The sequence below is a fragment of the Amblyomma mixtum genome, chromosome 3 (genome assembly GCF_055824585.1).
Source record: "Amblyomma mixtum isolate Tamu chromosome 3, ASM5582458v1, whole genome shotgun sequence".
NCBI lineage: Eukaryota > Metazoa > Arthropoda > Arachnida > Ixodida > Ixodidae > Amblyomma > Amblyomma mixtum.
Window position 1 is genome coordinate 214,885,983 of NC_143014.1, and position 26,054 is coordinate 214,912,036.

At 46.4% G+C, this 26,054-nt stretch overlaps 1 pseudogene; it reads left to right on the forward strand.

Annotated features, from left to right (window-relative positions):
• Positions 1–20,638, forward strand: part of LOC149353637 (cholesterol 7-desaturase nvd-like) — a 28,978-nt pseudogene extending 8,340 nt beyond the window's left edge.
• Positions 20,639–26,054: the final 5,416 nt, after the last annotated feature.

Here is a 26,054-nt window from a genome sequence, read left to right on the forward strand (position 1 = left end):
GAACACGCCCGACCACTCCGACAGAGCCCCTACCGCGTATCGCCGCTAGAACGCCAAGCTGTCCGCAAGCAAGTTGACGAAATGCTTCGTGACGACGTCATACAGCCATCGAGAAGCCCCTGGGCAGCACCGGTCGTCCTAGTGAAAAAGAAAGACGGCACCCTTCGCTTTTGCGTCGATTACCGCCGCCTGAACAACATTACGAAGAAGGATGTCTACCCCCTCCCCCGCATAGACGATACACTGGACCGGCTGTGCAACGCTAAGTACTTCTCATCGATGGACCTTAAGAGCGGCTACTGCCAAATTGAAGTCGACGAAAGAGATCGCGGGAAGACTGCGTTCATCACGCCAGACGGACTCTTCGAGTTCAAGGTGATGCCATTCGGCCTCTGCTCTGCCCCAGCGACGTTCCAGCGAGTAATGGATACGGTGCTCGCAGGCTTGAAGTGGCAGATTTGCCTAGTCTACTTAGATGACGTTGTTGTCTTCTCCTCAAGCTTTGAAGACCACCTCAGAAGGCTTCGGATAGTGCTGGAAACGATCAAGTCTTCAGGCCTGACACTGAAACCAGAGAAGTGCCACTTCGCCTACGAGGAGCTGCTGTTCCTTGGTCACGTCGTAAGCAAGGATGGAGTTCGCCCAGACCCCCAGAAGACGGCTGCGATCGCAGAGTTTCCACAGCCTAATGACAAGAAGGCTATACGCAGATTCCTTGGATTGTGCGCTTATTACCGACGATTCGTCAAAAACTTTTCGCGCATCGCTGAACCTTTGACTCAACTTACCAAGGCTGACGTGCCTTTTAAATGGGAAACGCCACAAGAGAAAGCTTTCAACGAGCTGAAGCGCCGCTTACAGTCCCCTCCTGTGCTCGGGCACTTTGATGAAAACGCCGAAACCGAAGTTCATACCGATGCAAGCGGGGTGGGCTTAGGAGCGGTCCTCGTTCAGAAAAATGGCAGACAGGAGAAAGTTATCGCGTACGCTAGCCGTTCACTGTCGAGAGCCGAAGCCAACTATTCGACGACAGAGAAAGAATGTCTCGCCATTATTTGGGCCACGTCCAAATTTCGCCCCTACCTTTACGGACGACCATTCAAGGTTGTGAGCGATCACCATGCTCTGTGCTGGCTGGCCAATTTGAAAGATTCCTCCGGCCGCCTTGCTCGTTGGAGCCTGCGTCTTCAAGAATTCGACATAACTGTAGTCTACAAATCTGGCCGCAAGCATTCCGATGCAGACTGCTTGTCACGAGCTCCTGTCGACGCAGCACCCGAAGAGGAAGACGACGACGCTTTCTTAGGACCGATAAGCGCATCCCCCGCCGTGGGTATGTGCCATTCAGCCCGAGGACATCATCATCATCATCATCATCAAGCGCCAGCAGTTTCGCGCAGCAGCAGCACTCGGATCCTGACTTGCAAAGCCTAGTTGATTATCTGAAAGGCAAGACCGCATCGCCTCCCCGAGGGTTCAAGCGGCAACTGTCGTCCTTCGTCCTTCACAATAATGTCCTCCTGAAGAACTTCGCGCCGAACAGGACAGTGCATCTTCTTGTCGTGCCCAAAAATCTCAGGCAAGAAATTATGCAGGCATGTCACGATGAGCCGACTGCAGGACATCTCGGGATTGCTCGCACGTTGCACCGCATCCAGGAGAAGTACTATTGGCCACGGCTAGCTACCGACGTTTCCCATTACGTGAAAACGTGCCGTGAGTGTCAACGACGCAAAACGCCTCCGACTAGACCAGCCGGACTCCTGAACCCCACACCACCGCCAACTAAGCCCTTTCAGCAAATAGGGATGGACCTCCTCGGCCCCTTTCCGACCTCTTCATCAGGAAACAAGTGGATCATCGTGGCCACCGACTACATGACCCGCTACGCCGAAGCAAAAGCGTTGCCTAGTGGTACCGCAACAGAAGTCGCAAAATTTTTTGTCGAACAAATTCTCCTGCGACACGGCGCCCCGGAAGTGCTCATCACAGACAGAGGAACGGCGTTTACAGCGGAGCTGACGCAAGCCATTTTAAACTACAGCCAGACAAGCCATCAGAGGACCACTGCCTATCATCCACAAACCAACGGACTCACACAGCGTCTGAACAAGACCATCGCAGACATGCTCTCCATGTACATCGACGCCGAACACAAGACGTGGGACTCCATTCTGCCCTACGTGATCTTCGCTTATAATACTGCCGTCCAGGAAACAACCAGGTTTACCCCATTCCAGCTGGTATACGGCAGGAAGCCCACGACAACACTCGACGCAATGCTCCCGCACGTTTCCGACGAAGACAACCTCGACGTCGCCGCCTACCTTCATCGCGCCGAGGAAGCCCGAAGACTTGCGCGGCTTCGCATTCAAGACCAGCAGCACACCGACGCCCGACGCTACAATCTGCGCCGACGAGACACGCATTACAAGCCAGGTGATCGGGTTTGGATATGGACGCCAGTTCGCCGCCGTGGATTGAGCGAAAAGTTGCTGCGACGCTACTTTGGCCCGTACAGGGTTCTCCGTCGCATCGGTGACCTCGACTATGAAGTCATCCCCGACGCCACGACGGCATCTCAGCGACGCCGCCCACGCCCGGAAGTCGTACATGTCGTACGACTGAAGCCATATTATGAACGCTGAAGGACTCGAAGTTTCATTTTCCGTGTTTATTTTCATTTTAAAGCATCGAGACGATGCTTCTTTGGAAGGGGGGTAATGCCACGTATCATTGTAGTGTTTGTTCGTTCACGCTCAAGGCTGCAGGAAAGGGCTGTTATCATTTTTGTTCGTGACGCGAGAAGCGACCAGTCTAATCTCGATTGATCGCAGCCCTGAAAGGCTGCATCTAGGTTTTTCCAGATTACTGTAGATGATCTTGTCCTGCTATCTGGAAGTTTCTTTGCCGGCTTTAAATTGAGCGATGCCGCGAGCGGCGGGCATTCGTAGTTCGACGACCGACGAGCACGTTTGTTGCTTACGCCGCCGCCGAGTGATTCAGTTATTTTGCGGGCGCAAGTCAGCCCAAATAAAGAGCTTCGTTTCCAAGACTGGCTGGTGTCTTCCTGACCACTGGACTGCCGTCACTACAACGTGACAATATACATAGCCCCACTTATAAGGCCGCAGGTTAGCCGGTCACGAAAATAGTACGACCACGTTCTAAGTTGTGAGAAGAACGCACTTGACTTTTGGCGTCACTACTTAAGTGCTCCTAACTTGGCCATTTGAGGCGACGTAGTCGCTCAGGCGCACGCTGCATGGTCCTTCCGCTAAGTTCCCGGCGACATGAATGGGGACGGGGCAGTGACGTCTGCCAGTGTCGTGTGTCGGTTCACCTAATTGCCCGTGTCTGTGCAGCTTCCCGCTTGCGCGTTAGTCTCATAACTGAATGCGGAAACACCTCCCCATCCCATCGTGTTGTTATCAAATCGTGTTGTAGCAATGTAATTCCTGTGTTTTTAGCTTTCTTGCTTGTGTTTTCTTCAGACCTTCATGTACCCTCAGCCATGTTGTTCCATGCTTTTTACATGTCTTTCACTGGTTTTTAGTCTTTTTTTGTTAGCACTCATGCTCGCTGTGTCCTTGATAACCCGGGAAGAAGTATAATATGCTCGTTCGCGCTCTGATTGTGTTGTGCTTAGATAAATCCCCCAGGTGGGCGTTTCTGTGGCATGTGTATTTAAGAGCGGGGCCTTGGGCATTCTTGAAATCAAGTTGATAGTTCAGCGCTCTGTCCTGTCCGCCTTCTGTCTTTTCCTAACCGTGTTCGCGCTGCTGAAATCGTATGGAAACACCTAGGCGTTTCTTTGGCATTGCGGCTCTTCGCTCGGAGCGTTGCCTCACTCGTTAGGTTGACGATTTGTCTCAGGCGCCGCAGAGATGTGATGCACCGGTCGGCACGTCGCCCGACGTCCGCCGCTGTATTTTCTGCCCTTCACCTTAATCCCCCCCCCCCCCCCCATTTCCTGGAGTGAAGTGCGGCTATACTGTTACTTTCCGGTGCATATCACACGCAGGTTTCGATATAGGTCATTTTGTGCGCATATTTCCACGTTCGAAATTTACAACTACAAAGTCGATTTTTAAATTTAAAAAATGCATGGATTCCCCTTAGTGTTGAATACCTCTGATTCTGCTTATAAATTGCCCTATAGAACCAAATGTTAAAAATTAATTACTTGTAGACGAGTAAATCATTGTCTTAACTACTCTCGGCTGGAAAATAATGGTCTCAATCTTCTCAGCTGGCAAGTGAGCGACAAGGCTTCTCTCAGTTGTCCATTGTACTGCCAACAGGAACTGAGTGGCGGCCACCGAGCTTTTTTATGATCTTTACCAACACTTCAAGGAGGGGCGGCTTCCAGTTCTTCCGAAGCGTCGGCTCCTATGGTACACCTTACAGTTGGACTTTTTCATTTCCTACTTTTACCCATTGCGTTCAAGCGGTAACAAAGGCCTCACGCAAACCTCCCCGGAAAGTATCGCTGCTCACGAAGGCTAACTAATTCCGACAGCGCTTGAGAGCTGAGATCTGACAATAAGGCCTTTTCGTGAGTATTCGGAACCGACAGTTGCTTCGCAAACAAAACCGTGCCAATATGTATGGCTTTTGCAGTCGCAAAAACAAAAAAGTAAGCCTTGTGTCGATAAGGAAGCGTGAAGTAAAGTCACATAACGCTATTTTAGAATTGGACATTTATGGGCACGAACGCCAGAAAAAAATGCGTTTATAAGCACTAGAAATTGATTGGAGAAAAATTGTTAACATCTCATTCAAGGTTATAATTCAAGAAAGAACAACAGGGGCGCACAAAAAGAGAACAGGCCTTTTTCCAAGACATTTTTATGCAAGATGCAGCCATCTTTTCTGCCGTCAGACACGTCAGGACACATTCCTTCTCGTACAAGCAGGAACTGTTGTAAGAGAGACCGGGACCAGTAAAACGGGGATTCCTTTTTCTTCATAGTGTGCTGCTGCGTCTATCTTACAGGATGTTACATTTCCTAATTAAAACGCCTACATAATACTTTCTTTTTTAATTCTCAAAAATGTTTATTTCGTTTAGATATCGACGTTTTCCAGTGCTGTTATTTTCTGGCTCTGGCACATTGATGCGTGTGTAAAAGGTCATAACTATTTATTTTAGCCCGTGTGTCGATTCTCATCGATATCCAGTAGTTTATAATTTATAATTATTTTTTCCTATTCGCACTGGGGTGGGCAGAATTCGTGTTTATATAATTTTTGCTTCAGAGAAACAATAGCGAATGGCTGGTACAGAACGGCCTGCCTCGATATTTTGGGCTCTAAACTGGAAACTACAGCTGGCCGCACTAAGTCAGTCATAAAATTCTCATAGCAGCTTGCGCGTTAGAACACAATGTTTTTAGCGGGTAGATTTGCTGTTGTGTGCCTAGTTATCACGACTGACGAAGTGCATGATCTTAGCCAGTGCCGTACCATCCTGCCACGCCATATGGTTAGAGAATTTGGCTCCTGACACCGCAATGCGGGTTTCTGAACTACTGCAGTTTGAAAATGAAAAGGTTGTGAGGCAGGATATGGCAACCACTGAACTCGTTTTAGAAACGCCGCCGCTGTTGCTCAGGAGTTATGGTGCTCGGCTGGTGACCTGAAAGACGCGGATACGATACCGGCTGCTGCAGTCGCATTTCGGTGGAGGCGAAATGCTGAAGGCCCGAGGGCCGTGCGATCTCAATGCACGTAAAAGAACCCCTGGTGGCCGAAATTATCCGAAGTCCACTACAGTGTCCCTCATAGCGTGAGTCATTTTGGGACGTTAAACCACATAAAACCATAAACCTTCACCCTAGAACAAGAAAAGGAGGCAAACCGCAAAATGAAAGAAGGAACCGCAACAAGAAAAGGAGGCAAACATGAACTAAGAAAATCGCAACTTCGAACAGCGCACAACAGGACAATGTACTACCGCATGTCGTCCGCATGAAGAGAAAGAACGCATGCCCGCAATGTACCATTTGGTGAGGTACAATCGCTTCCTGTTAGAGACTTTAGACAGTCGGTCACCACCCATTGACGCACCGTGGACCATGTCATGGTGAGGACTGGCTTTCGAGTGATCCTGAGACAATGAACTGCCATAACAAATCCTTCTTCCTCAACGAAATTGCTGTTGTAGAATCCTAATGGGCACTCTTAACGCAGCAGGTAATAGGTCACTACAGGGCATAGGAGTGAATGCTTCCACACGACTATACGCGTCAAAGATGCCTGCGCGACCTCACGAAAAAAAATGGTTTTAAGGCAACGAAATGACGCAGTAACTGCCTCGCATAGCTCGGTGGACACGCGAACCGCGCCGTAAGGGAAGGAATAAAGGAGGGAGTGAAAGAAGAAAGGAAGAGGTGCGCTCATTATATTTTGGTACCTCCTGCCTCATGCCAGAAGGCTGAGATCTTAAAAGATATCACGAGAGCTATGGAAAGATTCAGCATGCATTTTCATTTATGCGAAAGCAAATACACTGCAGAACTTACCGCTAACCTAGTTGGCGTTTGATGTCAGAGGTATTTTGACTGCTGGCCACGTTGGTATTACACTCTATCTCACAAGTAGTTTGCAGCATGGTGGAACCTGCCGAAATCTCTACCAATCAGTACGGATCACACTTCATAAATGTGTCCGCCTGCACCGGTCATCTCGCGGCTGCTGGCGCCATCACTGGGATAGAAAAGAGCACCAGTCTGCAGCTGCTGCACGCAGAAGACTCTGCGGACGCTGTGTTTGTGAATGGCGGCACACTACTTCGAAGCAGGGCTCTACAGTGCTGTGTAGGTGCAGCCTTCAGCTGCTGATTTAACCAGTAAATGAAACTCTCACTGTACTTTTAAAAAAAGTAAGAACAACGTTTCCAATTACTACAATAACTGTTTGAAAAATGCTTTCAGAGTGATCAGTTATTTGAGGGACTGTTTGTTGTGTTTCTGCAGCCCTGACTGGATGAGAGGGATGTACATTCCACACTGCGGCAAACTACCTCTTAAATAGAATGTAGTCTGAGGTAAAAATATGTTCAACAAATGACATGTCGCCTACTCCCGGGTCTGAGGTCCCACCGCCATGAATCTCTGGTGTGCACCACCGCCCTTAAATCGCGTCCCGCCTGAAGCCAGCGGCTTCAGGAGGGAAAGATCCTATAGATTACGGTATGCGTTTGTTGCAATGATATTCATGCTTGCACGAAGTATCGACCACGACATAGGCTACAATTTGTTCTTGCAGCCAGTAGCGGTGCAGAGTGTTCTTCCTTTCTTTTTCTGATTCTCACGTAAATGTCTCATAAAGTTTTGGTTCTTCAAACTTGTAAGCGTTCATCGTGTATGAGATGCGTCTTCTGTTCCTACCCCTGCCGCAGCCTTTATGAGACTAGTGCAGCATGCTTAAATAAAAGTAATATAGAAAATGCAGGTGATAATTTTTTCTTCACGCACTTTATTTAATCATGAAAGTGTACTGAGAGCAAACCTACTGCGCGAACAAAAAGTGCACCGTTAAGTATATGCCGCTCCGCCTTACAACTTTGCATTTGGACGTTCCTAGTAGCTTCAGAGCTTAAAATTAATTTTTTATGCATGTTTAATCGACTTGCTAACAAACAAACAGATTACTTCGCCGAGATGGCACCTTGCGTCTAATACAGTCCCTCCCTCGTGCAACGAACTCCACTTCACATTTCTTACGTACGGGTGCCTTCAGCGCGATCGGAAACAGTTCGCAGAGTTGAAAAACATGAAACCACGATACGGAGCAATGATACGCGCACACTTGAAGCTTAGCGTCAATTCAGTTTTCCCGGTCCTAAACTGTGCACGGCATACTGCACTTAATGTGGAGAAAATTAAGTATAATCTGAAGGAAATGTATGGGGAAATTATAATTGCAAATAATTGCAATAAGAAGGGAAATTCTGCTACATGGAGCTCGCGACATTAATTAAAATCGTTTAAGGGTCGGATTGAGTTTTGTGCCTCTAAAAACAAGCCATCGACATTTCGGCATGGTTACTGCGCGTGTGCAGGACACTTCGACTTGCGCTTTAACAAGAGTAAGAGGCCAGACGCAATCATAGCGAAGATCGTGTTCAAGGAACGGTACAACGTTAAAGAAGGCCTCTTGTTGAAGCAGCTGCGGACACTGGGAACATTTCTTTTACTCACCTAACGATTATTGAGGAGAAGTTCACGACTTCGGAAGGTGTGAAAAGGTCGCATATGGAAGGGCACTACCCGCTCATGGTTCGGTATGTTCAACGTTCAGTTCGAGGTAAGCAACGCATTCTAGATAGATAGCTTTCCCACATGGTCGGTTCTTCGATACGAGGCGTATTCGCTATATTCTGTTTAGTTACAAGGGAATTTACCTCTATTAAAATGGAGACCATGGCCATTTGAAATGCGTACGTATTATTTCCGTGAATTTCGTAACACGCGTGAATTTCGTTACAAACTAACATTGCTTAGAATAATAAGAAAGAAGGATATTCTGATTGAGAGCACGAGAATGCCTGGTAAGTTCTTCAGACTGCATGAGTTGGCTTCTTTAGCCTTTTAATACTTACCTAAATGTTTCTTGTGCGCATTTCAAGTTCAGGTGTAACCGAACTCCTCACCGAAGTATTCCACAACATAAACACGGACACGACGCTATTACCTTTATTTGGTAATAAAACCAAAACGTGAAACTGGTGCATCCCGCAGGCCAGGAGCTGGTCGCAGTCCGGTGCGAAGATGGCACGGCAAGGGTCTTCGACGCGTACTGCCCGCACCTGGGCGCTGTTACGACCCATCTTGAGACCCTAGATGAAACGGTGGTGGATTCAACAGTAGCGGCAATTTCGACGGGACGTTTGACCCCCACGATGACCCCACGGCTCGGTGCCAACGACCTTCTAGAAGGACCGACGACCGGGGAAGATAGGTTGCCCCTCGACTGAAAGAGGCCCGGAACGAATCAGAGGAAGCCGGCGCAGCTGCGTCTGCGACGTCAACATGCCACACCTGTGTTCGATGGACGCGAGCTGCCAACTCAGTGCTACAGTGATGCGGACTTTACGCTTCCTCCTCGCCAGTTCCCACGTGTGGGCTCTCAACAGGTGTCTTCGTTAGCTGTGACGTGTGGTTTCGATCTTTTCTGTCGCGATGAATTGCCGCCTGGTGAAATGGCGGAGCCTTGGGCTATTTAACCTGCGACCAAAGTGAGCACGAACGCTCTGAACCTTGGGTAATAGGTTCATCCAGTGTGGCTCTGAACCTTGGGTAATAGGTTCATCCATTGGCTCTGGGCCCTGGGTAAAAGGCTCATCCAGTCGTTCGACGTCATGAACTCTTAAATTTTGATTCCTTGTTCTTCTTTTGTAAATTTATGTAAATAAGTGTCTTAGTTTCTTGGCATTAAATCTGCTTGTTTTCATATCTCCAACTTTGAAGCTTCAGACTTTCCTCAGCCCGACGACTCAATACGCTACCAAATGGAGCCCGGGTTCGAGCTTTCCTGTGCGCCACAACAGCGCCCACCTGGGGGTGATGGGCCGAGTGGTGGCAGACTGCATCGAGTGCCCTTTCCACGGATGGAAGTTTGACTGCAAGGACGGTGCATACACCAACGTACCGTATTCAGCCAAAGGTGAGTTCATGTACCGTTCTTCGATGCCAGTGCTTGATCCTCCCCCCCCCCCCCCTTCCCTCTCCCAGCTGTAGTTTCCTGCAAAATTCTCATTGCCCGCTGATTTCTTACTCGTCATAGTTGTTCGATTTTTTGCACAAAGGCCAACGTTATAATTGTCATTAACGGCAGGTGCCTGACTGTAGTTTAATATTGCACGAGAAGATCAAGGAAAGGTTACTGGCCAGTTTTATGACAAGTACAGGTAGTACTGCCAATCTTTCGCTGGGTCCTGTCATGCAAAAACGTGTGTTACTGAATTGGTAAATATAAAACAGGGCTACGCGGGTAATTTCCTCCGCCATAAGCTCCGAATTGCGATCCGCAGCACCTTCATTCGTGAAGGCAAGAGCATGGCCTTGCAAGGAGCTCTTGGGCCTAGTGTTCGTCTGGTACCACGCGAACGGCGAGTAACCCTCGTGGGATGTGCCGGAGGATCTACTGGGCGAGTCTCTGGAGTCAGAGGCTACTGGGCGCTTCGAGCACCTGGTAAACTGCCACATCCAGGACATCGCCGAGAATGGCGCCGATCTTGGTCACTTTAATCAGATACACAAGGCGAGCAGTTTCGTCGGGGGCGACGAGTTTCAGACCCTGGGAGATTCGTGGAAGGGTCACCTCTTCCACCACCACTGGGCGGCCGCTTGGTGTCCCAAGAAGCACGAGGCCGCTGTGATCATCGAGGCGTCCATATCAATCTTCGGCTGGAGGCCCAGCTATCTGCGCCACCACATTGAGGCTCGCCTGGTACGTTGGGTCTATGTACGCATTTGTGTGCAGCTCTAGCATTAAGCCTTTGATAATATATAACATAGTCGGTAATTCGTAGATCGTGCACGCAAGACAGTGAAAAGTTCTTCTAAGCATGCACTGTTCACCAGAGAAGCCTGCTGTGGGAAGTGGTTGGTTTATCGGTTTATTGCGGTTTAACGTCCCAAAGCAACTCAGGCTATGAGGGATGCCGTAGTGAAGGGGTCCAGAAATTTCGCCCACCTGGGGTCATTGAGAAAATGGTTTGGTTGGTTTGGTTTATGGGGTTTAACGTCCCAAAGCGACTAAGGCTATGAGAGACGCCGTAGTGGAGGGCTCCGGAAATTTCGACCACCTGGGGTTCTTTAACGTGCACTGACATCGCACAATATACTAGGTAATCAAGCTTTAAAAAAAAAAGGTGTCCGACCTAGCCTAATGAAGCCGACTGAGACCTGTTGAGAGTCGCCCAGCCTAGTCTGCAGCATTCTTTTCGTTCTCCAAACTTTTTAATTACGTGCTTCAGGGACAAAGTGTCAATACAGAAATTGTATAGATCGTCTTCATAAACAGCTGACTGTAATGTCTGCACGAATTAAGCTACTGTTTGCGTTGAGTAGTTTTTTATCGGCCTTAAGCCATAATTCGCACAGTAAAAAAAAAAAGCTTCCACATGACAATGGTGTCACTTGAACGTCCCGAGACCCGTCTCAGAGAACAAAATATTTTTTAATGCGAGAGCGTTGTATGGCTATTTACGCGTCATCAAAAAGTGTATGGAAATTTTGTTCGCACGTTCATGTCGGGCTGTAAAGATGTATGAAAAAAAGTTTGATTGCATTAATGGGTGGGTGAAAAATTTCGGTAAATTCCAAATTTGGTTGATGTGAAGTTTTAGTTAACTAATTAGACGCAAAAACACAGTTACACGTCGCAGTAACCATGGATGTCGTTATAGCACTTAGACGTCAGAATAGCCATGGCTTCGATATAGTATGTGGACGTTTTGCTTTCATATTGCTCCGATGCGAGGTGGCGCAGTGATCTGAAAAAAAAATTCAAAAGAAATTTAAACGTTTAAAAATAAAAACAAATAACTAAAAATTTTAGATAGAAAAAAAATAGGACAGAAAAAGGCTCTCTCATTACCGCTCTTAAGCAGACTTGAGTGCAATCCTGTAATTCCCCTTCGCGAGATAAGAAAGCTCGCATTTGTCGCTTAGTTTTCCGTACAGGTTGTGGGGTATTTAGGGCAGTCTGAGACAGGACAGCTGCGCTAGGTCAGCCCACAGCTGCGGCCGCGAAGAATAACACATCGAGGAATAGCCAGCAGACAAAGGTATTTCTTTTTTTTTCCTGAGTGCTATCTCCGATGAAGCTTTGCGTGCGCACTGGGGCGGAGATGTAAGCCAGCAGCTAGTCACGAGATAGCTGCCTTTGGGGGCCAATAAATAAAACTACGTACAGGCGCGGACAAAAGTAAACGGAGCACGCAACTGTCTTTGAATATTTTTCACGCGTCACCTAATTGAAATTTTCAGCAGTGGGACGCGCATGCTGGTAGCGGAGGTTGGTGGGCTTTCTTGTAGACAAACAACGCTTCTGCATTTGCAATAGAGAAGGTGTGATTGCACCTCGAACGGAGTAGCGTGCTCCGTTTACTTATGTCCGCGCCTGTACATCGTGCCTTGACCGAAACAACGCTGCTAGCTGTTTTCTAGACAACCTACAACTTCTGAATTGGCACTTTGTCCCAAAGTCCAATAATAGAAAGATAGGTAATTAGGCTTTACTAATTAACTTTCAAGAAGTTAAAAGTACTGCAGTCTAGGCCACGGGAATCTGAACAACAGGATAGTTCCGATTGGCTGGAGGGAGGTGATGCTATCAAACAGGAAGGTATGCCACTCCCAGTAAAGGCATCAAAAGGGTCTAATGCTATCTCACTGCCAACGCATAATGAAATTAGACGTCTTATGTAGCAGATGAGAATATTGTTTCAAGAGCGCTCCGGTATACGGCTTCCCGGGAATTAATTTTGGCAATAATTCGCTACAGACATGTAATAGTATTAGTTGCGTAACGTAAGAGCACTTTACTACAGACATTTAACAGTATCAGGTACGGCTTCCATTAACTGTTATTTTTGAAGAATTTTCTATCGTCAGCAAAAGTTTATTAACTAATGATCCTGAAATGGTAAGGGGGATTGACTGGTCGTCTCACACCATCGCCTTTCTGCAAGTGTGAAATGGTCTCCTGCTCATACAAAACAGGTGAATTTGTGTTTTACAGTCAGCTCGAGTGTTCGAAAAACCCCTTATGAAACACCTTACTCACTGCGGTCCAAACTTTCCCGTAAGTACCACTGCTTTAACGACTGGTGCTACGCATAGACAATTTTTTGTGCTTTGTGTTTCTGCTGAGAGCTGCTACAGGCTACGAAACAGGCGGCTTAAAATGTGGACGAGGGAAAAATAAAACTGAATATAAAGCTGGACATACGCACGGGCATGGAGTGAACTTCGCGTTCTTTACGTGTTTTTACGAGGATAAATTCTTTGCTATTTGCAGACTTTACAGGAATGTATTTGGACATCGCGACATCGCGGATTCCGTAAACATTTTAATGACACTGTTCCCACTTCTAGTTATTTATCAATGCACTCTCGCCCGACCATTAGCTTGACGTCCCGGTTAGCGCAGTTGGTAGAGCGACTGCTACGGTGAAGTGGTTGTCGCGGGTTCGAACCACGGACCAGGACAAATTTTTCTTTAACTGCAAAGCTCCTGAAAAAGCTGTGTAGCTTTACTTTGTAGCCGTATGAATGCACTTGGGTGGATGTCAAAGAGTAATTTCTCCCTTATTACAAACCTACTCCACCTCGGGTGATTCCCCTAAACATTTGACCAGCGTGGCCTAATTTTTGTTCGAAAGCAACTCAAATCTTAAAGAATCGTCGTCTGTGGAAGCCGTCAAAATACAGAGCAACTTTGGGTGAAAAAAAAAATGACTGGCAGCTTAGCTTTGGGCTAATCGCGAATAACCGTCCGCTTTCATGGTTAGCCCTCAATTTCCGTGGTTTATGTTGGCTTTCCATGGTTTTTCTTTATTTGACTTGGCTTACCTTGTTTGATATATCATGTGTTGTACGATTGAATGGTATTGCAATAGAAATGGTCACTCGTGACATTCATGGATCCTTAGAAGTTCTGATTCCACTCCTGGCGCAGTGGACCGGAGGTCAAGCGACGCGCCACTGTCCTGCGATGGTATATGCTGCTATCGGTGGGGCTTGTGAGACCTGCAGGTTGCTCTTCACGAGGCACCTCTCGCGAACAATCATTAATTGAACTGCCACCTGCAACGGTGGGCACTTTACTCACAATCCGGAGGCCAGGTTGTGATGATGTCACAGGGCAGGGTCACGTGACTTGCCGCCCAGGCGGTTGGCACCCAGCTCTCTGAGGTCGCGGAGGGACCAGACAGATAACGGCTTTTCGGCGGAACGGACGCCCTCGTGCTAGCCCAATAAAACATGGTTGTTAAAGAATCTACAGCTGCAATCGCCCTTCGCCAGCGGCTTCTAAGAGAACTTGGACTGGACTTTCAATGCCGTGTTCATCGAAGCAAAAAGAAAAATGGTCCGAAATTGACATTTTTACAACACGATTACCACATCTAAAGGTGCACAGCTGTAAGCCAATGAGCCCACTAGCAGGTGTACACCGTCTGAGGGCAGTGGGCTTTGGTGTGGCTTGTTGCCCTTTCGAGACTTGTTGTGCCTCCCAGGATTTTGATACGCGAGTGGAGTGATGGCGCGATGTTGGCGGAAAAATATTTATTTATTTATTTATTTATTTATTTATTTATTTATTTATTTATTTATTTATTTATTTATTTATTTATTTATTTATTTATTTATTTATTTATTTATTTATTTATTTATTTATTTATTTATTTATTTATTTATTTATTTATTTATTTATTTATTTATTTATTTATTTATTTATTTATTTATTTATTTATTTATTTATTTATTTATTTATTAGTACCTCAAAGGCCCACTAGGGGCATTACATGAGGGATTGGCTTACATATTATCTAAATAAATCAGTGATGAATGATTTGAAGTATTCCAGGCCAGGATGGATGAAAGCTTCAGCGGGCAGGTCGTTCCAATCTCTTGCGGTCTGGGCGAAGAATGATTTCAGGTGCACAGAAGTGGATGCTCGAGGTGTATGAACAGCTTTCGGATGACTGATGCGAAGTGAAAGGCGGTGTGCAGGGGTGATACCGGAATGACTCAAATGCGAATGATAAAACCTGTGGAAAAGGCCGTGTCTGGCTGCCGCCGTGGTGGCTCAGTTGTTATGGGGCTCGGCTGCTGACCCGAAAGATGCGGGTTCGATCCCGGCCGCGGCGGTCGAATTTCTTTGGGGGAGAAATTCTAGAGGCCCGTGTACTGTGCGATGTCAGTGCACGTTAAAGAATCCCAGGTGGTCGAAATTTCCGGAGCCCTCCACTACGGCGTCTCTCATAGCCTTTAGTGGCTTTGGGGCGTTAAACCCCATAAACTAAAACTAAAACTAGTGTCTGGCTATTTTTCGACGAGATTCAAGGCTGGGGAGGTTAGCTTTTGTTTGCAATGCTGGTACGCTCGTGTGATATGAATAATCAGAATATACGAATCTTATCGCGCGGCTGTGGACGTACTCAAGGGTTTTGGCTAGGTTAATTTGTTGGGGGTCCCAGATTGAGCATGAATATTCAAGTTTAGGACGGACAAGAGTTGAATAGGCGGACAGTTTTACGTAAGCAGGTGCCAAACGCAAGTTACGCTTTAGATAACTAAGAAAACGGTTAGCTTCGTTGCTTATGTTCATTATTTGGGTGGTCCAAGAGAAATCCTGTGTTAGGCTAACACCTGAATATTTATATGAAGATGCGTGTTATATCATGGAACCGCGAAGGGTGTAATTAGGAGTAGGATACGATTGACGATGATGAAATGATACTAGCGTTGTTTTATTAACGTTTAAAGACATTAGCCAGTTTGCGTACCACTCTTCCACAAGTTTTATGTCGCACTGCAGATGATAAGTGTCTCTGTTACAAGTGATGCTCCGGTAGATGGCGCAGTCGTCGGCGAACAAACGAACGGTGGAAGATAGATTACTTGGGAGGTCGTTGATATAAATTAAAAATAATAGAGGCCCTAAAACCGTGCCATGTGGTACGCCGGAGTTAACAGGGGAGATGGTAGATGCGTAATTGTTAGCCCATAAAAACTGTTGGCGGTTCGTAAAAAAATTTCGGAGCCAATCATATACTAGTGGGTGGAGGTTTAGGCGCGAAAGTTTAAATAAGCAGCGGTATATACGCGGTATAGCAGCATTCGATCTAGTTAGTAAGGCATGGAGAAGGCCAGGAAGGTTCTTTTCTTTTTCGGTGCAATAAAGGTTTCAAAAAAGTCGCACCGAGACCGATATGTTCTCATGCTACATCGCACATGTAAAGAGGTTCTCGGATTGAACCTGCATTAAAGTCAGGTTCTTTTTCTCCACCTCGATCGTTACTTCGGTCTGCAGTTGATTTGGCATAGAATGTGTAGCAGGCAGCCTTGCAGGGAATGGAACAACGGATGTCACATGGAGGAACCGAGGAACGAGACTATACTCGTATAATAACACTTCGAGAACAATACTGAAAGACATATACACGAAACTAACCCAAGTTTTATTCAGCTACCAAAGCTGACTCAATACTTAATGATCAGCTACCGAAGCTGGCCCAATAGGAGACATTTGCGCCACGCACGCCTGGGCCACGCTCGCCAGCGGTCACCAGAACTCCCACTAATCTGAGCAACCCTTGCTCCTCTTCCGCCGCGTTACTCCTCGCTACGGGGTCACCTCCTGGTGTTGGCGCCTCAGGGCGTCACCCCTTGCGGTCCCTTAATCCCTTGACTGCATCTGAGGTTCCGCTCTCTCGTTGAACCACCGGGATGTCCCGATGAGCCCAGGATGAAATTGTGCTTAAGAAACGAGCTAGTTCTTGCAGAGTGCTGACGGAGGTCAAATCCTCTCGTCGCTGCGCCAGTAAAATCAGGTTCTTCTTCTCCACTTCGCTACTTCAGGGTGCACGTTGACATGGCGTAGGACGTGTAGCAGACAGTCTTGCACACGATTAACGAACGGATTGACCAACGGAGGAACAGATGAACCGGACTGTACAGTAACACTTCAACAACAACACTAAAGAAAGACATCTACGCAATAGTAGCAGAAGTTTCACTAAGCTGCCAAAGCTGACTAAATACTTAATGATACATGTGAAGTGAAAATAGTTGGTTGTTATGCCATACATGGAAGCCAAGCGACCGAAACCAAGGAGCATAGGGGATGTCTTGTTTTAATTAGTAGTTTTTCATCAACGGGAGATTAATAAAAGCATAAGAAAAATAACCATGCGCCGCCGGCGGGATCCGAACCCACAACTTCCGAATTCTGCGTCCGGTGTTAGAGCACCGGACGCGGAATTATTTTTTTTATATATGTATTCATTTTTTAGGCAATACAAGTATTGCCAACGAGGCAAGACAAAAGGAGACTATTGGTCTCCTGACTAGGTCTTGGCCTCGCCGAGCGCAGCAGAGGCAGTAGTACATACCATATCACCTTAAGTATACATCCTAATCACGATCAGATCAGATCATACTCGATACACTCGATTAAATCCAACTAAACTCGGAAGTTATACTCGGACATTGCTAGAAGGTGCCAAATACGTTAAAGATGTTGTTTCGTAAATCAAAATCATAAAATATGCGTTTCACGTAGAAGCGGGCATATATGCATCCGTTCTGCACAAGTCTGCAAAGGTAGAACACTATTCGCAAGCCGCCTGTTTGCGCTGAAAAGCATTGGTGGAATGGCCGTATCCTTGTTGTGCTCAGAGCGGACAATAATTGTTGCGCACCAGCGAAAAAAGAACGTCAATCTATGGGCACTTTCTTGGTAAGGCATCGTGACAGCAAGACATCGAAGTTTTGGGAGCCAGAGAAACATGTATAAAATTCGTAGATCAATAAAACTTCAGGTAGCAGGCTCCTCCTACATCTTTAATGGGGAAAATAACTGTATACTTATGGAAATTTACAATCACCGCCTTTTTTATTCACTCACACGCATTTTTTAACTTCAAGATACTCCATAGCTTCTCTACGTTGTAATGAGCCGCACAAATGATGACTAAAGAATAATGAAGGTCACATGGGCATGCAGAGACGATGTTGCGCTCGGAAAGCGCTAGTCGAACGAAGTGCAGATATTGCACTTAATTAGGGATCGAAATCTGCTGTTTCTTTTTAAACACGTGCGTTTAATAGCAAGTACCCCCTTTTAAAGGACATGTCCAAACCTTCTGCTCTGCTGAAATACACGCATTTTTTTTTAGCACGGCGATATGGTTCCAGCGCCAAAGCGTCAAGGCCCATGGCAAACGAGGGCATGGGAGAAGTCTAAAGTCCGGCGCGACAGTATGAAAATCTGCTTGAAGGACACACACTAACATGTGATGGTGGTGGTTCGGGAGCGGATGTTATTCATTAGCGGGTTTCTTCGGTTGCACAAGGAAACAAACAAGCTGGTGAATGAACTCAGGATTTTCAATATCTGCTATAGCCGACGGCAATCGAGCCAGCAGTTTCTTCTCACTTTCTCATATTCCGAGAAGGCCGTGAGGCCGATTTGAAATAGAAATATCGCGTTAGTGATACATGGCGGAAGAGAAACGCTTTCTACCATTCTTCGCGTCTTGCAGATTGGCCCCGCTCTGTCCACCATATGCGTCTGGGGCCGCACGGGACATCATATGGCCATCCAGTCGCTGAAGCCCGAGGCACCTTTCTGCATAAGGATGGTGCACAGGTTGTACTTCGAGCCACATGTCAGTTGGCTCCTGCGAAAGTTTTACACCATGACGCTACGAAACATGGTAAGCAATACTCTGCCGACAAGTGTAGGGAACTGGGGTGCACGGCATGACATCGGTTTTAAGGAAGCCAACAGTCACCAAAACCAAGAAAAACATTGTGGAATTTTTCTGTTCTTCTAATTTTTGGGGTTGATCAATGGGAAATTAATAGTGAATTTTTATGGCTTATGGAAAATTAATTAGGAAGCAGAAGAAAAAACTAGTAGATCTAAGCTTACTGGCCTATAGCACATTAATCAACGACAGATCATTGGCAGTAGCGGCCGAGAGGTCTCGAGAGGTAGGTCTGTTTTGACGTTTCACCGGCGACTGCCTGGTCGGGCCTCTCACAGGCCCGTTTTGGCGTCCCTTACCACTCACATACATACTCGGCCATCCTAAACTTGCGATATTCGGTTCAATCGCGTTGCCGGCACACTTCATAAACTCCAGGGCCCGCTTCCATGAAGCAAATTAGTGTAGCTATTAGTCTTGTCTTATTCGCAGTTTAAACCCTGAGTACGTTTTTCGGAAGGAAAGGCGCATAACTGCCTCACTGGGTCAGTGGATACCTCAGTGGAGCGAGGTGGCGGTGGCACCCACCTAAATAACGCGCAATGCGTTACGCGGCTGCCGTTCTACATCCTAAATTGGCAGGGAGTAATTGGCTTGTACAAAGCTATTTCAGCTTTCGGTGTAAAACAAATACATGCAGCCATTAGGACCCGAATCACCGACCTGCGCATGTCGCGTAAGGTACTGTACCAACTGAACTATGGCAGTGTCTATTCGATCTGCTAGTATTTGTTCCTCGTGTACCCTAACCTTCAGAGTGCCCACCAGCGCCACCCTCTCGTCCACAGCGTCGGACAAGGCGACATAGTCTCTGAGCCATGATTAGAGGGCCAGTTTGCCATTGAGCAACACCATAAATTAAAAAAGATATATGTATATATATATATATATATATATATATATATATATATATATATATATATATATATATATAGCAACATTCTTTTATGCTTTTCATGTTCTCAGTGACCATTGGCTTCCTTAATAGGTATGATAAGCGCAGTGAACTAAGCAAATTGAATACGCTAATGGTTTCCCACGCGGACAAAATGCATGCAAAGAAAAGTAAGGACAAAGTAGCAGCGGGAGGGGGCAGGAAAGCGTATTCTGGCTGCAAATACAAAGGCAGGAGGGGGGGGGGGGGGGGTGAAGGTTCGGGTGTTTTGTGGTTGCGGTGTTTGGCTGCTCAGCTTCAGTTTGCGGGCTCGATCAGAGACGCACACAGCATTTCGGTAAAGTGAAATGCAGAACGGCTCGTGTAGTGAGGTTTCGGTTGGCGTGAAGTACCATAGGTAGTCTTAATTAATCCACGGAGACCGCCACTGTTTTATAGCCTACAAAATCACTTTGCCACTTATCACGTGGCAACCAGAGCCTTGAACAAATTCGGGCACAGAGTTTCCGTTCTGCTTACTGCTTTACTTCTAGAAGGAAGGGTGATGCCGCAAGTGAAAGGGTTGTCAGCGCCATGCGAAAGAGGCTTATATCCATAACGAATACTGCAGGAGCGCGAGGGGATAAAAAGTGCACGAACTTCAGTGTAAGCACATAAATGCCTGTAGAAAGCAATCGACTGCAAAAAAAAAAAAAAGAGCGCTTATGTGCGTCCCGGTCATTTTGTAAACCATACATGTAACATATCATCGGGATTTTCAGCGCAACGAAGACAAACACCAGAAAAAAGACAACACTGGTGCCCGTGTTGTCCTCTTTCTTGTGCGTGTCTTCGCTGTGCTGAAAATCCCGAGCATATGTCTGAAAACCAACTAGCTCAGCAGTTACAAACATTCGTGTAACATATGCAGAAAGAACGAACTAAGATAAAAATCGCCTAAACGATATCATAGGGGTCTGTACTCGCTCGTGTGGGTGCATACAAAACAGAAAGAGAGAGCGAGAAGTGGATATTTAGCTCCGTGCCACTCAACAAATACGGCCAATACGTTGTGTGCATTGCAGATAGACCGAGATGTGGCCGTGTGGAACTACAAGACACACCTGAAGAGGCCTGCGCTTGTGAACGAAGACCAGTCGATCGTCGCCTACCGGAAGTGGTACTCGCAGTTCTACAGCGCCAGCAGCCCCACGTGGCAGGAAACACGCGTGCAGTACCTGGACTGGTGATCCCTGTAGGCGCCCATCTGTGAACACTGCGGTGCCATACCTGGATTCTCATCAGCGGTGCTCTCCTGTGATATCGACAAAGTTACGTTTTAGCGCCAATGTGCGCCAAGACGGTTTAACATAGGGGAAAGAAATGGCATGTATAATTTCACAGCTTTAAAGGGACAATAAAAGGGAATACTAAGTAACGCTTGACTAGTAAGTTAGGGTCACCGGATTGCAAATATATCTTTTTTTAGCGCAAACAACGCTTATAAGCCAGCAAATTACGTAAAAGCGAGTTGCACGTGGCGCTGCCACTTGAATATTCATTCAGCAGCGACAAGTGACGTATTCGTAAGCTTTCTAGAGGAAAACTTTCATCGTCTTCATGGGCAATTACCGTCAGAGTAGGAGGAAAGCAGCGCGTCGGACATAGCCCACAATGCGACTAGTTTCGTAACCAAAACTGCACGAAACAGACGACTGAGAGAAAGGTTAGTTCCAAAGACGAACGCTTCATCTTTCGCGTCGGAACCTGCGCACTCAAGCTGTGCGTAGCCGTACCATTCAGCATGTTCAGAACAGCAAGTGCTCAACGGCATTCATGCTGTGTGTGCTTGCTACGCGTCCAGTGAAGTGATTTCGTTCTCACTTCAGCCGTCGAATCGGCTACTTAGTGCTGGCTGCGGGCGTTAGGAAATTCGAGTGTTTGTCTCTTTATGTTCTAGTATGAGCTCATGCAGACACGTCCATGCATGCATGTCGTCAGTTTGTGAAATGTTATGCCAGTGCGTGGTCTTCTATGCTTTCTATGCAGTGTTCAGGGGAATATGCTTTTACCTGTGGTGAATAGAAGTACAACATGCGTGCTCCATCACCTCTCATTTGGCTCTTTAAAGAAACGTTTACAACAGTGCAGGTCAGCATTCACGCACTACATGAGTAGTGGCACACTAGGCAAGGTTTTCCCCGAGAAAAACGTTCAGCCAGCTGTTGCGTGATCTTCAAGATTACGCGTGCATCCCCTACCAACAGCTATAGCCGGCAGGCGGCAGACTGCATTTAAAAGCACGTACCCTGATTCATTTGTGCTCGCGACCCACAGGAAGCAATTCCCGAACGAATAAATCGCAACGGCCACCGCACAGTCAATTAGTCAACACGCTATAATCAACAGCACAGTTGGCCGTTCGAAGAGAAATGTAGGTGTAGTTTTTCACTCAAATGTGGTGGTGAAAGAAATAAGTTAGAGCGCGACTGCTGCTCGTATGCTTTTGAGGATCCCTCGAAGCTTACGTGTACACTTCACGACAGCACACAACGCACCGAAGGCCACTCGCTCGCGTTATCGTCGCCGATGTATACATGCATGAGCGCGATGAGCTGTTTGTTCTGCAACCTGTGGTTGTCCTCGCTAACTTCAAGTGCTTTATTTCACTCCTGCACAGTCTTTTTTTACCGTACACGCGTGTTGCAACGAGACGCAGAAACACGCGATTCAAAAACGTTGGTGGTGTTCTTGAGGAATAAACTATCGGTCTTGCTTAGTTTGTTGTTTCCTTTTAGTACCCCTCTAAGCTAGCACAATCTAAGAACAAGCCTTTTCTACATTAGTAGTACATGCGGCGGGGCTTGCACTTGAGAAGCATATATGCGCGCAATCAATGTCACCACCTAGTGAGAGGACGGGAAGAGCGGTCAGCTTCAATTACGCTCATGCTTTCAACTCTAACATTTAGTTTCAGGCTAACCACCAAGTCCGGACGTCCGCATCTGAGAGCATTTAAAGAATGAACCACCACATTAATTATTACTGGCAAGGCAAAAAGGTTTAAGCTGCGTGATCGTCTCCAGTGAAGATGAAAAAATGTAAAAAATTATCAACAGGCCCAAGCAAGCAGTTGGGGGAATAAAGAACGTCAGAACATGCACATGTCATGACGCCCTTGGTTTTTGTCGTGCGTCACGTTCCTTGCTGTCTTTAACGAGAAAAAGCACGAAAGTGTGAAAAGTGGTGCCGATATCAATACGGAGGCCTTTTGAGCCCGTTTCACTTTTGATCTCGGTGACTGTCATCAGTATAGGTCCTCAAATATTATTGTTTGTTTTCCTCATTTGAAGGTACCAGGGACGAAAAGGTCGGCATGGGTGGAGTCAATACTTTGCTGTGTTGGTTGCATACGTCTAGCTTTGAGCTCTGGGACAGCACACCTTTATGTACATTGTCAATAGTCCTTTGCTAGTGCTGACAATTGTAATAAGAGTAGCACTGCTAGTAGTAAGTATAATAGTAGTATTAGTAATATAGTCCTTACTACTAGTAGCGTACTAGACTCATCAGAACCTGAGGGGTATTGTCGCTTTTTAAATAAAATTTTGTTTGTATCTTTGCCTGATAATTTTGGCAAGTGAGTCACCTGACCCTACTGTGGATTCAGATCAAGTTTTCAAACTTTGCTGTCTGCCTGTGTTAAATCGCTGACACCCTGTGTGGGCCCAGCTGCACATCATATGATATTTTAGGCCTCACATATTATGACGACAAGGATGACGAAAGGTTGATCTAATGTGAGCCATGCGAGCGTTACGAGAATGACCAAGAGTGCGGAGCACTTGTCTGCAATTTGGAGAAGGTAGTGCGGCAAGCATAACATTGCTTCTTCTCAGGTGCTTGTCGCATACCTGATGTAAGAGAATTGTTAGAGGCTAGCGTGCGCTAACGGGGTAGCTCACTGAACGCCCCGACTGGAAACAGCGCAGCACTCGTGAAGCGGGACGAAGACGAGGCACAGAAGGCGCTGACTTTGACATGATCTTTAATGGAACATGCACATGTCATACGGAACATGGTCAGCTTGGAGCCCAAAGAACATCGTATTTTGTTCTCTCACCAATAACAACTGGGAGAAAATTTTTGACATTTACAGTATTGCGTGATAAACATGTCAAGACTGCACAGAAGAAAATCTTCTCCCAAGGGATAAATTACGCGACTACTGTGGTGCTCTCACATGTACACAATGTTCTGCGCTTCTTTCAAGTACCCACTGATACTCTTTTCCAGTGATCTATGTAATAAGAAATCGCCGTGCAAAAAAACCACCACATTTTGGCGCTATTAGAGCGCTCATTCTTCCAAACAAGCAAACGAAACGATGCGCTTCGGAGAGCTTGCTCAAAACACAGGGACGCACATTTTGAAAACAATTTTTTGCGTTAATTTCTCATGCCTGGTTTCGAATGTCATAGTACGGCTTGGCGCAAAGCGTTCAATATATCAGCTGCAGCCATTCGCAGCGGATTACACCCTAGCTGTCAACGTGACCGAAAGCAAACAACTTCCATGTCCTAACGGCGACAAAATTCTCCAGGACGTGTTAACGGCAAATCGATCCAAAAGCTGATATTACAAGAGAAAAGGTACGGGCTAGGTGGTTGTTCATGCTTTTTGAAAGATACAGACAAAGACGCACAGTGGACACACAAAGCGCTGTGTGTCCCATTTGTGTTTTTGTGGCTGTCTTTTCCGCTCTTTTAAAGAACTTTGTCATTAATCTAAACAACATGAAGTGAACACGGGAGGGCGAAGCCTCAGGATTTTTGGCTGTGGCTTCCCCCTCCCTTGTTTACTTTGCCTTATTAAGAAATCCATCTACCTGCTATCTCTCTACCATGGACTCTGTGCGGCTCAAGACCACACTTCTGGAGATTAAAGTCGGGCTCACGTGCTGCAAAGTGCTGTTGACAAATGGGGTTATTGCTGGAAGACATGACACCTATGCGCCTGGATGCACTTTTCGCATGTCATAGGTAATTTCGCCCCTGATAGTAGATCTTAAGACGCCGTGACAAAAGGGGTACCCCCATGGTGATGTCTGAAAAATTTCCATTTATGCACTGTGAGGCAGATCTCGAAGTGCCGAACACAGTTCGCATTGGACCTGTTCTAGACGTGTTCCCGGAACGTTCGGCAGCGGCTGTAGTGAGCGAGGCGCACAACAGGCAGACGAAAGTCACCTTCTGCTCATCGTTTCTCCCTGACTAGAACGGACATTCCCTAGCAAAGTTCCTCGTTTCTGTCGTTTTCATGGCGCCTGTTGTTTATATGCAGGGTCCTTCGTTTTCGGGTTGTATTTTTTCCAGATTTTGGGGAGCCCAAATTCTAGTACAAATCGGGTTATGTACCAATATTTCCATGATTCGGGTATTTTGGGGGGTGTTTCTTTCTGCTGCAAAAGGCGATTTAGTATTAGCTCTCGTTCTTGTGCGAGACATAAAATGCCCTATTTTTTGTTCAATATTTCACCAAAACATGCAAATGAGAGGTTGCGCAGAAAATCTCCTACGCAGCACTCCACGTGCATGCAAGACCTGCTTCCTTGCACACTTCAAAAACAGTCATTAAACATCACAGAAGATATTTCAAACCGGCAAGAGCCCCGGAGCAGGACGTCGTTAGCGTAGATAGCGCTTGATACGTGATGCCGAATAAATGCGTGGTCAGTACCCGTGTTCGTGCGTCTCACTTCTAAAAGTTACTTTTCGAGCATATACTCAAACTAAGTCATATCATGAATAACAAACGCTAAGAGAGGTTCAAGATCACTAACAGAATGACCACTAAACTGGAATAAACACGGTATGTTCACTAATTTTCGTGCGGAGTCTTCAGCTTCGTTGAGAATAATGCACGTCCATGCGGTTTGGTATATCTTAAAGAGCCCCTCGGAAATCGGGTTTAACCCAACTTTTAAGGAATATGTTCAGGGAGCAAGAATCGGCTCAAATCGGGTTTTACCCGAAAGCGAAGGGCTCCATTCATATGGCGTAACAGAAAATTATCTAAGTGCTGCGGACGCTCCTGTAGGCGTCCTCTGATTTCAGAAAATTTTGTAGCGAAAGCTACACAATGCAAACAGAAGCACATTTCTCAGTGTCTGGCACAAGCCCCAAACAGTTTAATTCCTGAATGAGTGATGATTCAGCTCATGTCCTAGATACTTTAAATTATCGATAATTGTATTAATTTCTAAATACAAGTGCCCCTGTTGAGGTGTTCATTGTTTTTGGTTTTGTAGTACGGCATGTCAATTTCGGCGCTAAACATAATACACCTCGTCTTTTATTAAGCGCGTTAAGCGTTTTCAAGCGTTGTATTTGCACTTTATTGCTCGTTTCCAGGCGGATGAAAATTTCTTCTTAAATTTGTTGGCAGCATCATTTCTGAAGATTTCTCGCAGCAGAAAGCGACCGTCCCCTTTGCTCTGCGGAAGCATGCGAACTGTATATGTTGTGGGACAGCCTTAAAAAAACTGCTTCTTAGGTTATGATCCCAAATCATCCCTGCTTTTTTTTTATTTTGTGAAAGATACTACGCGCAGGTGTTTAGATCTGACATCATTTACCACCACAAACCGCACCATCATGAAAACTA